Below are 13053 nucleotides of genomic sequence, written 5' to 3' on the forward strand. Positions count from 1 at the left end.
CATAAATTCCAGCTGTTACTGTGTACGCTGCAGGCGATGGATGCGTTGACGATCATGTATAAAAAATGAGGGCAAGGCAGAGACTTACGTTTCTAGGGTTGATGCTACGCCTACATTACGTGTATGGTCAGTATCAAACGCGTTAAGCTCTTGTCATGTTTCCTGAGACAGAAATGCTGACTGACTACCGCTCGTGTCTGCATAGCGTTTATAGCGGTTGAGAGTTCCCGTTAGAAGAAGAGGCGTAACTCGCCAAGGAGCAGGGAAGCGCAGGGGCGCACTCTTCGGGAAAGTCTAATTGTCGGGACGGCGAATGTTAACAGGTGTTTTGCAGAGGGTAGCTCCGGCGCCAGTCGCCCGTGCTGACTCTGCCAGATGTCCTTTACAGCTCTTCTCGCCTGTTACCCCCTTCCCCTACTCTACCTCCCCCCCCCACCGCCACTCCAACATACCCATCCCCCCTACTGCAGCGCGAGGAGCCGGAACGTTGCGGACTCTCCCCAATAAAACCCCTGACCCTCTTCCGTTCCTGCTAGCATGTGCACGCCGTAAGTGGACCAGCACTAAAACTCCGACTGTACGAGACGGAAACAGAAAAAAGGGAAAAGAAGGACGGAATGGCAAGGAGGACGAACAGCAGTCGTGAGGTGGGCGAGAGGCAAGGGGAGGGGACGCAGTGTCCTTCGCTACACGCGACTCTCCTGCGGTTTGTGGGGACAAGATTAACCACTCGCCCTGTAGCCTCATTTGTCCCGAGTGCATGCGTGCCGTATACGACAGGATCTCGGTCAACGTCGCTTCCCCCAACAGCAAAACTGCTCCTTTAACGTGACCAATAATGATGCGCGCTGAATCTGATGGATGTACCAGTCGCTGCAAACAGTGAACGGTAAGTTGTTTCTCCAGACGAGAACGTTTCGTAAGCACTTTGGGGTTGAGGCTAAGAGAAATTACATTCCATTTCAACCCAGGTATTCACTGAAAAAACGAACAGTTCCAGATCTGCAGCGAATTGACGCATGGTGCAGGGAATGGCAATTGAATCTCAATGTAGACAAGTGTAATGTGCTGCGAATACATAGAAAGAAAGATCCCATATCATTTAGCTACAATATAGCAGGTCAGCAACTGGAAGCAGTTAATTCCATAAATTATCTGGGAGTGCGCATTAGGAGTGATTTAAAATGGGATGACCATATAAAGTTGATCGTCGGTAAAGCAGATGCCAGACAGATCCATTGGAAGAATCCTAAGGAAATGCAATCCGAAAACAAAGGAAGTAGGTTACAGTACGCTTGTTCGCCCACTGCTTGAATACTGCTCAGCAATGTGGGATCCGTACCAGACAGGGTTGATAGAAGAGATAGAGAAGATCCAACGGAGAGCAGCGCGCTTCGTTACAGTATCTTTTAGTAATCGCGGAAGCGTTACGGAGATGATAGATAAACTCCAGTGGAAGACTCTGCAGGAGAGACGCTCAGTAGCTCGGAACGGGCTTTTGTTGAAGTTTCGAGAACATACCTTCACCGACGAGTCAAGCAGTATATTGCTCCCTCCTACGTATTTCTCGTGAAGAGGCCATGAGGATAAAATCAGAGAGATTAGAGCCCTTCCCCCACACAGAGGCATACCGACAATCCTTCTTTCCACGAACAATACCAGACTGGAATAGAAGGGAGAACCGATAGAGGTACTCAAGGTACCCTCCGCCACACACCGTCAGGTGGCTTGCGGAGTATGGATGTAGAAGTAGACGTAGATACGTAAACGGCTACCTCGAGCCGCCAGCACTGCTGTCCCACCTTCCATTTTCAGTCGCTCCCTTAACAATGACGAAGTTCGAAGCAACTTTTTCTTTTAATGTGCTACCATTTGTCGAAACTTCACTTATTTAATGGTTACATAGCCTTCAGTCACCAGATTACGGTGCTCAAAAGTTATTATAACACAGAAATATCTGCCTCGTCGGGCGAGTCTCGTTTCAACTTGTATCGAGCGGATGGACGTGTACGGGACTTGAACAATTACAGCAGGACAATGCGACACCCCACACGTCCAGAACTACCACAGAGTGGCTCCAGGAACACTGGTCTCAGTTTAAACACTTCCGCTGCCCACCAAACTCCCCAAATATTGATCATATCTGGGATGTCTTGCAGCGTGCTGTTCAGAAAATATCTTCACCCACTCGTGCTCTACGGATTTATGGACAGCACTGCAGGATTCATGGTGTCAGTTCCCTCCAGCACTATTTCAGACATTAGTCGTGTCCATGCCGCGTCGTGTTGTGGCACTTCTGCGTGCTCACTGGGGCCCTACACAATATTAGGCAGGTGTACCAGTTTCGTTGGCTCTTTAGTGTATAAGAAAACTTACAGCAATACCGGTAGAGTAAGAATGTCGATAATGTTGGAGAAGTGTGGAATTGCTCTGAAAACTATTTGCAGTGGCCAGTCAAGCTTATTCACACCACATTGATTCTCCGATTTAGTTTGTGTCAAAATAAGCGCACTATAACAATCACTGCAGTGGAAAACAGATCTAAAATTCACCATCTCATCTGATCACAATAGTCTTTTTTCCACCCTGATTTTTTAAAGGGGAGATATTCGCTTTTAATAACACCTGCGTAAAACGGTTTAATTATCTCACCATTTAATGAGAGGTGGGGCCCAATCGTTTTGCGTAAGCTTCGGACACAGTTTGTTTATTAAAAACGGGGCTGATAAGCGCTATGTTCGCCATCGTGCTGGTGGTAATAACACAAACGGGAATTTTTGGATTACCGTTAGCACCCGGGAGGCCATAACGCTGGCGCATTGAAAGCTCTGAACACGAGCACATTGTTAGCCGGCGACGATCAAACACGGCGACAGGACTACGCGTAGCTCTTTTGATAAACACAGTATGATGCGCATCTCAAAATTTTGCGGAAACTTGCATTAAAACAGCCACAAAAACAGGTAAGACGTTGTGCATTATGGTGCAGTAGCTATTGCCAGACTTTATCCCATCAGAGAAGAGATTTCTCACATCACTCACTCTTTTCGTTACGCACTTTCGCTCATCAAATTCGACTACTAATTCTTCCAGCAGAAACTCTGGGAGAAATCCACAGATGTATGGGTAATTTAAGTGTACTAAGGACGTATTATAGGGTTCCTGCAAGGACCGACTATTAGGATAGGGAGTGACAGTTGAACCTGAAGGTAAATAAATGTAACGTACAGGTATAAATAGACGAAGAGATAGATTAATCTTCAATTACGATGTTTTCGATAAATAAATAGAAACAACAGCAACCATACAAAACCTAGGAGTAACCGTACTGGGAGATCTAAAGTAGAATTACCACATAAAAGTAACTGCAGGAAAATCAGATGCCACGCTGGAATTCGTTGGGGAAATCTAAAGAAAATGTAATGTATCCAAGGAGCGATTATTGAGTATTGTTCGTATCTCTAAGTGGTTAAATGCGGCCCACCACGATTCCTCTCTTATGTCAACTTCTTCATCAATGGGCAGCATTTGCACCTTGCGTCCCCATACATCGCTAGAAATGACCATGGCGAGAAAATCAGAGATATTGCAGCTCGTAAAGGGGCACATCGACAGTTTTCCTGCACTATTCGATAGTGAGCTGGGCTACGAAATCAAGAATTGGTATTCAAACGACAGCATGCGTTACCAATAAGTCCCAGAACGCCGCGAATAGAAACTTGATTTTTCCGAGGCTCTTACCTCGGGTTCTATGGGTGACAGAAAGGTAGGGTTAAGTGTTCCGATAGCCTTTGGCCTAGGGACCATTTGGATGCCCAGCAGGAGCGTCGTCTTACTGTAAGTATCCTACAGTGCATGGTTAAAGTTTCAGTATTACACATTTCCTCCTTCTTACGCAAATGGAGAAAATCGGTTGACACTTTTTACATTATATGTGGTCTTAGGTGCACTTTAAGGGGCTCATGGAGGCACCATTCGGTCCATGGACTGTTCCTGAGAAATCCCGAAAAAAGCGTTCCTCGCCGTTTTTTCGTCGACAGTAGTGGATATCTAAATAACTAACAGCAGCTTATTTCTCAAATTCTGACGGCTTTAATTAAAAGCACCATCTTCTCGTTTTCAAAAATGTTTATCCGTTATCAAGAAACACCCAAAAGATGGATTTTGGGTACCAAAACAGAGCCAAAGGTTCCAGACGGATATGTACAGTAAACACTTGAATTTTTTGCGATGTGTTCCTAAGATCTCGGTGTGGAACAGCCTTGAAAATATTCTTGATATCTTTATCCGTTTCCGAGATACAGAAATTCAAAGTTACGTTACTTGTGCATGAAAAACTCGGTTTGAGGAGAAAATATAATTTATAAAGTGACGTTGAACGGAGAAACATGCTGTAAGTGTCTCTGCTCTCATCAGAAGGATTAAGAGAACCCCATGTTGTAGTAATGAAGCACATGCAAATTTTTTTATGCATATACAGCCAGTTTGGAGGTGTAAATTTCGTTTTCCGCTAATTCAGTTTGTAAGTAAATTATCAAACTTTTACTGGCCCATAAAGTTATTTTCATATGAGTGGCATGCCTTGCTGCAGTAGAGAAAAGAAGGAAAACAGTGGAAGATTCCTCCTATCGGAGCCGAATATGTCCCCTGCTTAAAAGAATCTACATGAGAGTGTTTGGTCATTTTACCTTCCTTAGAACCATTTAAATCCTTGTCATTAATTTTGGCAGGCGAACATATTCGTGGCTTTTTATGCTGAGAGAATAGAAGGCAATAACAGTGGGAAACAGAAGGAAATGTAATAAATACTGAAAGTTGGTTGTGGTATAGAAAGAGCGAAGGAGGGAAAAGATCGGTCCACAGTGGAAGTTGAAAAATAGTTGACAATTACAGAACACTGCTAGGAAACGAGTGAGGGAATGCACACAATGCCAGTGGGAGAGGCATGAAGCGAAGGAGAAATTGGATGTGGGCGAGAGTCAGTAATAATGAGAGACAGAGTCTATCACAATGACAACGAGGAAGAGAGAGATAGTGATAGTGAGAAGAGATAGCAGCAGTGAGAAAGAATAAACGAAATATTACCTGTAGCAGAGAGCAAAAACGAGATACTGACATTGAGGGGAGATATCAGTAGCAGTACAGGACGAAGGAGACTTTGTCTGTGACTGACAATGACACAAAGTCCGCAGCTCGTGGTCTTGCCGTAGCGGTCTCGCTTCCCGCGCACAGGGTCCCGGCTTTGATTCCCGGCGGGGTCAGCAATTTTCTCTGCCTCGTGATGACTGGGTGCTGTGTGTCTTTCATCATCATTTCATTAGCGTTGACTCGCAAGTCGCCGAATTGGCGTCAGCTAAAAAAGACTTGCAATTTAGGCGGCCAAACACCCCGCATGGGGTCTCCCGGCCAACAATGCTGTACGATCATTTCATTTCAATGACACAAAGAGGTAATGGCAAAGAAATGGGCTGAATGAGTGACAATGGGCAAGTGGGAGTGGATGGGTATGAACGACTTAACTGCGATAAACTGGTGCTTGGGAGAGAGAGAGGTGAGAAGCATGTCAAAAAGATCGCGATTATGTTCGCATGCAAAAAAATTTTAATAAAATATCAACGGTCGTGCCAGACGGTAGCCAATTTTTCAGTCCGATAGGAGTATTTTTCCTCAAGTTAAGCTATGCAGGAGAAATCAACCACGCGACAGAACAGAAACGAAGGCTGACGTGTTGACTCGGTGCTCTTACACCTCGTGCTCACGGGCGACGCGCTGTCGGGAGAAATGACGCCACGCGCCACAAGACTGCACGCCGCCCCGCTGTCGATCACACTTCCTGTTTCGTCGGGCCGCGCACCGCCGCCGCCGCCCAGGGCCGTCTTCTTCGCTTCCCTGCCGTCTCCCATTCTCCCTCAACTGCCTCCCGCAAGCACAAGTACAATATTTATTCAGAGTTAGAGGAGGCGCTCCGGTCTTCCTCAAGCTAAGGACTCAAATATTGAAACTCGAGATTATGTTTACATTCATAAATAGCGCGGAGATTGCATTTGATGGTGCGGAAGAAGGAAAAAAAAAGTAAGCGGTAATTCGCCGGGCTAGTACTCGAAAATGTTTAGGATAAAAGAGGTGGCGGCAAAGGAGAGAACATTATGGTTTTCAGCATTAAAGGTGACAGCCTGCCATTTACACACTGTAGCTGTAGTTTTGCGACCATGAAGCGTAATCACGTCTCACCTAAGCTGGCTGTCCGAGAGGACAGACATAAAAATCGTCTATCAAGTCAGTTCCATCTTTTTCTGGCTTGCGGCATTTTTAAAATGATTTTCCATTTTAATCGTAGTCTAATTAATACCATGCCACAACAGACAAAAAATAAACCGAACAAACAACATCAAACTACACTCACAACTGACAGTGCCACAGCAGTCAAATATGTAAAAATGCCATATCTTGGCATAGTATCTGGCAAATTAGCAAGACTATTCTAAAACACAGAAGTAAAAATTAGCTTCAGCACCAACAACAACCTAAGTAGGAAGCTTATTCACAATATAAAACCACCAGATACAAGTCTTGATGCATCTGTCATTTACAAAATTACCTGCAGCCAATGTAATAAATATTATACCTGCCAAACAGGCAGAAATTTCAGAACCCGATTCAAAGAATATTTAGACTGCTACAGGCTTGATAAATGTAACAAACCAGCAGTAGCAACTCACATTATAGACACAGCCCACCCTTTGAAAATCGAAGACAACCTCGAAATTTTACTCAAAATTGGAAAAAGTAAACGAATGGGTATCATGGAAGAAATGGAAATTTTCATACATAACACGAAGCATGAAGATCACATTCTTAATTAAATAACCGTATTCAAAAACTCAAAATTCTTCAACAGTCTAACTCAATAGATTCAAGAAGTGTGAACGTAAATAATTGACTAGAACCAAGAATATCGATACAAAACCTCGGTAATCGATACAGACTCACATGCTACAGTCCGCCATCTTGTGTCTATAACATCGAAGCAATTTGTGCAGTGGCAATCAGTGACAAAATATAATGTGCAATAGTGTAATGTCAGTCAACAGCTAAGCCATTACACCAGTGATGCAAGTGAAGCAGCAAGATAATGAAATTGTAAGTGATCAACCGTCATATAAAAGCCTTTCACTCTATTTTTGCAACACATAACTGATGCAAAGAAGGAAACCAGCAGACGACATCACTGATTTCGATTTCTAGATATACACTGCCCCCCTCCTACCCCTCAAATGCCACACCAGCAGCTACATTAAAAAAATTAGAAAACAATGGACAAAGTGTTCTAGACTAATCTAGTTTAAGACTGTTTATTTTTAAGTAACATTTCTCTATGTATGTAAATAAACAGAACATGTTCGAAACGCGTTGCATTATGTTAGATTAAGCATAAAATAAAATAAAAAGTGAGTGGTAGCAGAAACTTGAAATAAACAGTTATCCCACACAGTCACGGTCCACAAACATAGCCATTATGGCTGAAAATAATTAATCGTAGTCCTTTGTTTGAACTTTGTTAACTTGTCCTCGTGGTTATCAAGCTGATGTGGTCACTGGGCACTGGTTAGATTACATCTTTGTTCCACAGATCCGTTATGAGGAGATATCACAAGACGTAAAAAATGCCCCGTAAACTACAATAAGTGATACACATTTACCAAATAAAGGATACTCTAATTTCCGTTCTACAGATACTAAGCAAAATGATGCATTTACTTGTTTTGTTCGTCTCAGTCGCATGAACATACAATTTTTGTTGCAGTGGTTACCGATTTCGGGCTTACACATCCATTCTGAAACCACAAACCTTGCTACTAGCGGTAGTTGGTAGTACAGTATGGTTGCAAAAAGGCACGAATAACTTTTATACTGACGGGTGCAACAGTAGACACACAGGCTAATTTATCAATGAGAGTACTCGTTGCCGACAATTTAACTTTCTGCACAGAAGCTATTCGCGTCTCTTGGCTCCATATTGTATGACTAATTACGGAATAACGATGTTTGTGGTTTGAGCATAGGTGTACCAGCCCTAATCCGGTAACCATTGCAACAAATATTATATATTTACGCAACGGAGATGGACAAAAACAAAAATTAACAAATTGCCTCACTACAGTTGCGGCCCTACCATCACGAGTCGGCATTCCTCAATCAACGCCTAAGTGAAATGGTCTTCATCGATGAAGGACAATTCACATGCGGTAGACATATTTTTATTTATGTGGTACTAAAGAACTTGCCATAAAAAAATCTTCGAAAAATGACTAAGTAACCAAGTAAGTTCCAAGCTACCAACTGCAGCTTCTTTCAAAGTAGCTGTTTATTTCCTGATTCTTTTCCTGGAGTAATGAGTACTCTACATCTACATCTAAATTTATACTCCGCAAGTCACCCAACGGTGTGTGGCGGAGGGCATTTACGTACCACTTCATTACCCCCTCTTCCTGTTCCAGTCGCGTATGGTTCGCGGGAAGAACGACTGCCTGAAAGCCTCCGTGCGCGCTCGAATCTCTATAATTTCACATTCGTGATCTCCTCGGGAGGTGTAAGTAGGGGGCAGCAATATATTCGATATCCAGAAACGCACCCTCTCGAAACCTGGACAGCAAGCTACACCGCGATGCAGAGCGCCTCTTTTGCAGAGTCTGCCATTTGAGTTTGCTACACATCTCCGTAACGCTACCATGCTTACCACATACCACTGTGACGAAACGCGCCGCTCTTCTTTGGATCTTCTCTACCTCCTCTGTCAACCCGACCTAGTACGGATCCCACAATGATGAGCAATACTCAAGTATAGGTCGAACGATTCCATGAGATTTCGGGCATCCAGAGGGGTGCTATCGACATTTTTTCACGATATTTAGGCTGACACCCATCGAGTCAACCCCACGTGAGTTTTACACTGACCTGAAGATCGGTGAATGGCTGTCAGCCGAAATATCGTGGCAAGATGCAGCCGTCATCCGCCTGCAGGCCCGAAATCTTATAGAACTTTCTATCTTAGATTTAGCTGTATTAAGCACAAATGATATTAGGCAATATAGCGACAGATTTAAGAGTAACCTACCTCGGCCATCGTGACAGTCAATAACATTCTCCTGGATCTGTCACCGCAATGTCGGTTAGCAACAAAAAAAGAACAAGAAGAGACACCGCGAGGAAGGCCATTCGCGGTACTGGCTGAAACGTCGGAAGTTTGGCACAGTGAAAATGCGGTCACAGAACAAGAGGAACTTTATTGAATAAATCAACAGTTCTGCTTTTTTTCAGTCTTAATCCGTGGCAACCTTCCTCTAGAGAGGCAACAGCATCGTCCTAGAATAAACTCACGTAGCCTCCAACTTTATCCATTAGATAATGAATATAAATTGGAAATACTGGCGGCCTTGTATCACTGCCTTGCGATATTCTCAAATACCTTTACATTTGTCGACTTTGTTTCGTTAAGAACGACGTGTTTAGTTCTTTATGGGAGGATGTCCACATCACCCCCAATAGGCTGTACGATCTCGTTTTGTTCACCAAATGACTACATCGAACGCTTTCCGGCAGTCAAGGAAAGCGGTATCAACCTAAGAGCCTTTGTCTATGGAGCTCTGACAAACAGTACCGAATTAAGTTTCACAAGATCTCTATCTGCGGAAAACGTTTTTCTCATCGACGACACTTTAAATAGTTATTACTGGGCGAATGGTTATCTGGAAAGCGATTTGCAAAGAGAAACTTGTGATAGTCACTGTGGAACTCTGCAATCTACTATAAGTTTTATGTGCCATAGAATGTTGCTGGGTCGGCATCCATTTTAATTAAAATTAGGAAAATTTAAGATCTGAATTAGTCACTGAATTGGTAAGCATAACTAACGTGTTAATATTAATAAGAAGATACACGTGAATATATGGAATGAACGCAAGGAAAAAACTTAAGCTCAAACGATAAATCAAATAATTCAGAGCAAACCGAAGCTTAAGCCTCACAAAAAAAGATAATCAGACAAAAGCTAAAAATATAAGTCGTGCCTTTAGCGCTTCAGAAACGTCAGGAGGGATGTATTAAAAGTAATCTTGCAAAAGGGAAGGTGTTTGTCTGAGAAAGAGTCATCACAATTTAACATAGTTTATTAAAATAAAACCATATTAAAAATTCAGAAAGTAATTCTAAACTATGATCTATCGTTGCCTGCTATTTAATTAAATAACTTACTTACATTATAATATTGAATGCTGAGGAACATTGTGGTGATAAATGAAAAGAAAATCTTTGGGCGCATCGGAAAAGTTCACAAAACATACACGAATCACACACACAAGAATAGAAAGAATTTTGTCCATCACAATAATCCATAGGCTCAGAGGTTCATCCCTATGACTGGATGAAAGTGAATACGAATACTATGGAATACTTCCCGACAAACAAATTTACCTGCTTCACCTTGCACATTAAACTAATCTACCCTGGCATGAAACACCCGCAAACACTGTGAATATTAATGAACAACGCAAAATTACTAACAGTGTTGAAAACTTCAAGAACACTAGTGTAAACCGTATAGACACGAACAGTAATAAAATGACACGTGGAATTAAGAATAAAACTTACTCAAGATGGTACTGAAATTACACACGATGAAATCGGCACCACGTGGTATGAAAAAATCTACACAGTCTTGAAATTGAAATGAAATGAAAAGTAGAAGAAATAAAGCAGACACATACATGAGAAAAGTTCACACATACATTCCAGTTAAAAGGGTATTCAGGCAACGGAATTTCAAAGTTTGCTGGAGTAACGAACTTCCTACACCACTTGTTCTGGTCACACAAAGCAAGGATCGGAAAAATTTACCAAATAAAGAAGATATACTCGTGAATTCACTCTTAAGAATATAAGGATTCGACTATTGATTTTAAAAATTGACCAGTAAATCAAACGTGTACATAAGAATCGCTACACGACGTCACATATTAACACACTCACCAAGGCCAAGTCGCTCTTAAGACTACCGTCTTCACTCATGCAAGGTCCAGTCCCGAGTGTCCAGAGCACACTCTCTCTGCAACGATCTTCCCCCAGGTAGCCGGAAGAGACCAGAGGGGTCCTTTCCGCTACTAACTTAACTGCTGTCGAATGACTACCGAAAGGGTACAAATCCCCTTGCCTTGATTGAAAATGCTGCTCTGGCTGCACGGTTCCTACCACAGCAGGCAGCCAGATGCTGTGCTGCTACCATATAATAGACGAATTCAACATACACAGTTACTCACTCATTCATACAGATGATAGATTAGATTATTGGTTCAAATGGCTTTGAGCACTATGGGATTTAACTTCTGAGGTCATCAGTCCCCTAGAACTTAGAACTACTTAAACCTAACTAACCTAAGGACGTCACACACATCCAAGCCCGAGGCAGGATTCGAACATGCGACCGTAGCGGTCGCTCGGTTCCAGACTGTAGCGCCTAGAACCGCTCAGCCACACCGGCCGGCTACAGATGATAGAGAAAGGAAATTTGGAAGCACAAAATGTAGGTAATGTACATAGGATTAGATGCTTATTGGAAAAATTGATACTGAATGGGGACAAACACGAAGGACAAAACGAAATTACAAATGACTGAGCGTAACAGCACGAAATACAAGTTAAATGGTATGAAACGAATCTAACAGAGACGTTTCAATTTCCCCGTATGCGGCATCATCACCATCTATGAGACACATATTGCCGTAAACCCTGTTCGGAAGATCGTTTATGTAATGGGACAACAAAAGTGACACTATCACACATTCCTGAGGAAGCATAAGCGTATTTCCGCCATAGAGATGTTGAGAAACTAGGGTAATTGAGAAGGTACTAGACATGTTAAAAAGACAGCACTAAAGGAGATGTTGGAAAGAGTAGCTTTGTACGCTAGAGGGCGGTGGCTTTATTCCCATCAGATTAAGATGTCCGGGAGTCGGCCGCTTAATTTATGGCGCGGCAGAAACCTCGTCGTCACATGGTGTTCCCCTCCGGGCGACTTATCACCGGCCCTACACCGGACACCGGCTGCCGCCGCCGCCGCCGACGACGACCTCCAACCGCTGTCTGCAAGTTTGATGAAGGGGCTCCACGTGATGCGCCGATATATTAGGGTGAAAAATGGCCAGTCGGCAGCCCTCGTATACACGGGTGGCCCGCCAAGACAGCCGCCGTTCGAACGGCTCGCCATTCCGCGTCCTAGTAACTGCTGCCGTTGCGCGTCTTCAGACTTGCACTGAAAGTGGACTAAAACTGATAAATAACGCACACCTATTTCTTTATTTTATAGCTGCTACTGTTGCAACGGTCTTCAGTCCGGATACTGGTTTCATTCATGCCTCAACGCTAGTCTATCCAATGTGCAACTACTGCGACCAAAATCCGTTTGAATCTGCTTATTGCATTCAAGCCTCAGTCTCTCCTTTAACTTCTTACCTGCTCTATCGTCTGCTAAAATTATTGAGAGTCCAATTTGCCTCATTAGCTGTTTCATTGCAGTCGCTCAGGAACTGGTATAACCGGTTTCGACCCATGCAGGTACATCCTCAGCTGTAAAAGGTGTAAATGGCTTAACGCGTGTTCCAAGGTGCAATGGGGAGCACTGACAGTCGAAACCGCCAACGGTAATCAAACTACATGAGGCCAGTTGTCACTGATAATTTATGTTCGGAGAGCGCCAGACGTCGTAGCGTGAAACCGTCTAGACTGTTGAACATCTGATTTTAGCGAAGACAGAGGCGAGTACACTTGTGGGTACCGCTACCTTTTATATCCTCAGAAATGGTAGGTGTGTTCCAGAAAGTGATGCTATATACGTGACATTAGACCTAAAAAAACATCTGAGGACGTACCTGCATGGTGCGAAACCGGTTGTACCAGTCTCTGAGCACCTACAGTGAAACAGCTAACGTGGCAAATTAGACTCTCAATCAGTTTTACCAGCACTTCAACATCTCAATATGTTTCAATTTTTTGCGAGATCCT

The sequence above is a fragment of the Schistocerca cancellata genome, chromosome 6 (genome assembly GCF_023864275.1).
Source record: "Schistocerca cancellata isolate TAMUIC-IGC-003103 chromosome 6, iqSchCanc2.1, whole genome shotgun sequence".
Lineage (NCBI taxonomy): Eukaryota > Metazoa > Arthropoda > Insecta > Orthoptera > Acrididae > Schistocerca > Schistocerca cancellata.